General features: G+C 34.7%; 1 long non-coding RNA gene across 1 annotated transcript in view; it reads right to left on the bottom strand.

Moving 5' to 3' along the window:
- LOC116080882 overlaps positions 1–6,252 on the bottom strand; it is a 19,125-nt gene that overhangs the window by 9,193 nt on the left and 3,680 nt on the right. Inside the window, exon 2 of the long non-coding RNA XR_004114652.1 lies at positions 3,116–3,157. This is a non-coding gene — a long non-coding RNA (uncharacterized LOC116080882). The remainder of the gene's footprint in view (positions 1–3,115; positions 3,158–6,252) is intronic.

Here is a 6,252-nt window from a genome sequence, read left to right as displayed (position 1 = left end):
CTCTTCAGGAAATTTTCCCCTGTGCTTATTTGCTCAAGGTTCTTCCCCACTTTCTCTTCTATTAGTTTTAATGTATTTGTTTTGATATGGAGGTCCCCGATCCATTTGGACTTGAGCTTTGTACAAGGAGAAAGGAATGAATCGATTTGCATTTTTCTACATGTTAACCTCCAGTTGAGGCAGCACCATCTGTTGAAAATGCTGTCTTTTTCCCAATGGATGGTTTTAGCTCCTTTGTCAAAGATTAGGTGACCATAGGTACGTGGGTTCATTTCTGGGTCTTCAATTCGGTTCCATTTATCTACCTGCCTGTCACTATGCCAATACCATGCAGTTTTTATCACAATTGCTCTGTAGTACAGCTTAAGCTCTGGGATTGTGATTCCACCAGAGGTTCCCTTATTGTTGAGTATAGTTTTGGCTATCCTGGGTCTTTTGTTGTTCCAGATGAATCTGCAAAGATATTTTCTTTATTTACATGTCATATGATATCTCCTTTCCCAGTTTCCCGTCTGAAAAAAGAAAAGAAAAAGAAAAAGGAAAACCAAAACAAAACAACATCAAAAAAACTCTGTTCCCTCCCCATTCCCCCTGCTCACCAATACACCTTCTCCCACTTCCTGGCCCTGGCATTCCCCTACACTGGGGCATAGAACCTTCACAGGGCCAAGGTCCTCTCCTTCCATTGATGACTTTCTTGGCCATCCTCTGCTATATACATGCTTCTGGAGCCATTAGTCCCACCATGTGTACTCTTTGGTTAGTGGTTTATTCCCTGGGTGCTCTGAGAGTACTATATAGTTCATATTGTTGTTCATCCTAAGGGGCTGCAAATCCTTCAGCTCCTTGGGTCCTTTCTCTAGATCCTTCATTGGGGACCCTATACTCAGTCCAATGGATGGCTATGAGCCTCTACTTCTGTATTAGTCAGGTACTGTCAGAGCCTCTCAGGAGACAACTATGTCAGGCTCCTGTCAGTCTGTACTTGCTGGCATCCACAATAGTGTCTGGCTTTGATGGTTGAATATGGGAAGGATTCCCAGGTGGAGCAGTCTCTGAATTGTCCTTTCTTCAGTCTCTGCAACTCCTTCCATGGGTATTTTGTTCCCCCTTTTAAGAAGGCACAAAGTATCCACACTTTGGTATTCCTTCTTCTTGAGTTTTTTGTGGTTTGTGAATTGTACTTTGTGTATTCTAATCTTCTGGGCTAATATCCACTTATCAGAGAGTGTATACCATGTGTGTTATTTTGTGATTGGGTTACCTCACTCAGTATGATATTCTCCACATCTATCCATTTCCCTAAGAATTTCATAAATTCATTATTTTTAATAGGTGAGTAGTACTCCATTGTGTAGATGTACCACATTTTCTGTATTCATTCATCTGTCAAGGGATAAGAACTTTTTTCTACAAGGTATAAATTTCCAGAAAAAAGAAATCAAGTATGACATTTGGGGATCAGTCATATATATATATATATATATATATATATATATATATATATATATATATATATATATATATATATATACATACATACATATATATATATGTATATATATATATATACATACTCTATATATGTGTGTACATATATATGTGTGTAGGTATGTGTGTATGTATGTATGTAAGTATGGATGAACACTTGTGGAATTGTTGAGACAGGTGGTAGGGCTTGGTATGTTTTTGTATGTGTCTATATGTGTATTTGAATTTTCCCTTTCTTCTTTTTCTTCCTTTTCCTCTCTGGCTCATGAAGAGTTAATGGACTCCAAGCCTCCACCTGACTAGCAAGGTCCCCTTAAATCACAGAGAAAAGAGTTTCAGTTACCAAGCCAAAATTGACAAAAGTAAGTAGTATTTGGCCACACAATCACTGACAGAATAATTGCCAAAGGTAATGCAGCTTTGGCCCTGATAGGTAACTCTATACCCCTTTGCTGCCTTCTTTGGGAAACTGTGCTGGGATGATCCTCCAGCAACTGTGATATCAAAGTTAAAGTATTAAAGAATTAAAGATTGAGATAAAATTCATTAAAGCACTTGTGTAGAATGTAAATCTCAATGCTCAAACTTTAGTAACACCATGAGCAAATGAAAAAAGATAATACAATATGTAACCTTCTAACCACACATGGTTATATTATGTCTTCCTATAATCTCTACACTAGAAAGGTGAAAGCAGGATGATGTCAAGGCTAGCTATGCAACATAAGGAATTTGAGGGTGGCCTACAGTATAGAGTGAGACCTCAAAACAATCAAAAGTTGAAAACAAAATCTCAAACATGGAATGGGACACAGTTCTCCATACTGGGCAAAATTTAGAACAAGTCATATGAGATAATATTTCAAAAGAATTGTGGTTCAAAGCCATATTACTTAAATCCATGCTGGAAGCCAACCTTAGCCGTTTGGGATTTGGAGCTGAGGTGGAATGCAGAGTTGGATGAAAGCCATAAGACTGATCATCTTTGGGCTTATAACTCTAACTGTATTGGGGGCTAGGAGGGGATGGCTTCAGGAAACTCAATACTCTTGCTTATTCTGTGGTGAAAATTGCTGGCTTATTTTCTCTTTAACTCTTTGTGCTTAAATAATCACTGGGGAAACAACTCTTTGTTATTTTTCTGTGCTTAAATGAGTGCTAAAAACTTAAGTCTTTATTACTATTCTGTGCTTTTATTAGTACTGAGAACTTAACTCTTCAACTCTCTTATTATTTGAGCTTAAATAAGTGCTAATTTCTGGTTAATTAACACATGCTGTTTAGCAGTGGGGAATTAAGTAAAAGGATTTACAGTTAGGGCTCCTTTCTCTCAGCCAGGAGTTCCTCCATGGCTAGGCAAAAAGCTTGGAGCTAAAAGAATGGAAAAAAGTCACTCACACAGACAACAAACATACACAGAGTGAAGTAGAAAATGGCTCCACCACTTTTCTTAATTGTTTTCAGCCTTTTTATGGATTTTAGACAAAAAGTTCTCATTCTAAGAATTATCTCATAGATAAAATGTTATATAAAAGGAGAATAACAAAAGGATATCAAGTTCAAAGCAGTATTTCATTCTGTCGCTCATTATAAGTTCAAAACAACAGTTTTTACATGACCTTACCTTATCATAGTGCACACCTGTAGCTTCATCCTTTGATCTGACCTAGAATGAATGTTGATCACAAATTTGGTCTAAGCCCATTTCTCTTTTTAGTGTAATCATGAAAGCTCATGTATTCCTTTTTATGCAGCTTTTACTTACTATTTTATGAGGAGTGGGCATATTCTATACTTGATTCTAATTTTTTTTTTATCTTTCTGGCAAAACAGCTAAAGCAATATATTAAAGCTTTCTTCTTAAAATGATTTGAATTAAATCTGGAATTTTATAAAATCATTCATCTAAACAGTATTAATACATGAAAGTTCTTTTTTATGCTGATTTGCAGGAAATCTCAATAGGGTGGGGTTGGTGTTCAGGAATCCTTAAGATAAGCAATAGTGACAGGAAAGGCATATCAACTTCAAGAATCAATCCTGAGATGAAGCTCTTAAGACCTTGCCTCTCAGACCTCACCCAGCATAAGTCATGCAAAATGGTGTGCAACCTCCAAGAAAATCATCTGCTTGTGTTAACCTTTCTCAGATGCTTCCTTACAAGTCTATTTTTAGGCCAACCCAACCATCAAAAGCAAAGCTATTTTCAGACTCTGAGTTGCATGCATACATGCTTCTTAATTAGGGGTGATATTTAATCATCAATCAAGGCAGAGTACCTGGCAATGTCTGGAGACATATCTGGATGTCTCAACTAAACAAACAAACAAACAAGCAAATAGAAAAACCAACCAAGTATTTCACCACATCATGTTAAAAGTGTCATATCATGTGATATGCCAATGCAAGTCAGAAGCATCAGGTCATCTGGAGCTGGAGTTCAGATAGTTGTATGCTGCCATACATGGAGTTCTGGGAATTGAACTGGGTTCTTTGAAAAAGCAATATGTGCTCTTAACTGCTGAGTCATCCTCTCAGCTCCTAAAAAGGAATTTTTAATCTTATATTTTAACAGCAGAAATTTCATTTTTATTTGGGTTATTATTATGCTAAAATACTATTTGTGATGACATAATAAAATTACACTATGAACAATTTTATGAGCTATTAATTACAAAGTGTTTGGAAAGTGACCACACTCCTTCAGCTGGTATTTACTGTTTCCTGTTCCAGTGTATTAACTCTACAACAAGACTTCTGTAAAACTCTCAATAGGTAACAATTTTTCAATAAAATAAGATATGAAATATTCACAGTTTTTTTCATATTCTAGTTTTGTTTCAGGTGAAATGTTGACTACAGACTTACTGAGTTGGGAATATTTAGGTTATTTCTTTTTCTGGATGCTATTTAGATTTATAAAGTGATTCTAATTATTATTGTCAAATAACATTTCTTCTTCCAAGAATTTAAAGTGAATTTAATTCCAAGTTAAACCCTGTTAAAAAAGTTAACAAAAGGAAAACTATGATAGAATTTCTAGACTTCTTACTAAGTCCATGTTTTATAATTATGTTGAAGGCTAAATAGTCTCTAATTTATTGAAGGCCCTTTAAAACTATTTGAATACATTCCAGTGTTATTACAGGTATAGCCTTAGATATATTGAATGCAATATACCAAGAACTAGGTAATAAATTATTAACATAATGTAAACCATATACTCAGGATTTTATGGAAGTACATATATTCATGTGTTTCATGTTTTACAAAAATACATAGTCCAATATAAACACATTGAAGCCAGGTTAGGTATTACAAAGTAAAAATGTATAAAAGTACACAAAATTAGTTATTATATAACTCATTTATTATTCATACTTGAAAATCATTCAAATTGGAAGTATAGTCAACATTTACCTTGATGAATAATTCATTATTCTAGGATTCTAGAATAATTCTAGATCATAGTGTTTTCTCTTTCATAAACATTAAAGTCCCAGATCCATCTGATACATGTCAATGGAAAATTAACTAAGCATATACTTTCATTCAATAGTTACATCTATGTAGAGATTAATTGTCCAAATTAATCAATTATTTCTTTTCATTAAGTTCCTTGACAAAACTCCTTACTGGAAAATAGAGAGCCAGCTATCTCTTTTAACTCTCACCTTATATACACATACATGGTAAGCATGAACTCATCACTTGATTAATCCACTGATGAAGTTGGAGCACTGTTGCTTTTAGAAAGACATGTCAGATTTAAATTATAACTGTCTGTATTTCTTTTTTGTTACATTTTCCAGGTAGTAGTGCTTTTGAAAATATGTTTAGACATATTTATGTTAAGTTATATTTATATGTTTAAGAAAGATTTACAGATATCTTAAGATGTTCCATAAATGAAGAGAATTTCCTATTTTATTTTCTTTAACTTGTATTAATGGAAGAAGAACCTGACAAAACATTTCTCTGGTAAAGGAACTAAATGCTGTTGTTATCTGTAGAGATCTCCTGGGACACTTTTTATATAATGTGTCCAGAATCATTTTTCAAGGTATGAAAAGAGAATGCTATTGCATTTCGGAAACACTCTTCACACAGCTGTTACCATCTCAATTTTCTAATAGAAAGTGTAGTTTTATATTTCTACATTTTTTCTTCAGTTTCTTGAAATAGAACAAACAAAGCACAGCACAACCAAGCAACAACAAACAGGTAAATAACAGTGACATTCACTGAGTCATATCATGATGGTCCCTGAGAACTTGAAAACAATTGGTAGCTACAGTTTCTGTGTGTGTGTGTGCGCACGCGCGCGTGTGTGTGTGTGTGTGTGTGTGTGTGTGTGTGTGTGTGTGTTAGTGAAATAGTAATGCAATATACATGACAGTAAGGGCTTCTTGTCTCTCAGCATTGCTCTGGCTTAAGGGACTGTTTTCTCTTCATTCTACTTCTGGCCTTGCACAAGATTCTCATGGGTCACTCCATGCTCTGTCTCCTCTTTGTCTCCTTCCCAACTGAAGATACACAATTCTCTTTTTCAGATTCCATTAACTCCAATTCTCTTGAGTAGAAGAAATTTCCCATGCTTAGAAGTTACTATGCTTTGCCTCTAGATGGATACACTCTCATAGTAGAACTTCTTCTTCTTTTTTATTTTTTTTGAGCAAAATTCCACCCCTAAGACTTTATTCTTTTTTTTTTAATTTTAGATATTTTCTTTATTTACATGCGAATTTCTCCATTCCCAGT

The sequence above is a fragment of the Mastomys coucha genome, unplaced genomic scaffold (assembly GCF_008632895.1).
Source record: "Mastomys coucha isolate ucsf_1 unplaced genomic scaffold, UCSF_Mcou_1 pScaffold6, whole genome shotgun sequence".
Taxonomy (NCBI): Eukaryota; Metazoa; Chordata; class Mammalia; order Rodentia; family Muridae; genus Mastomys; species Mastomys coucha.
This window is presented reverse-complemented; position numbering and strand designations above follow the sequence as displayed.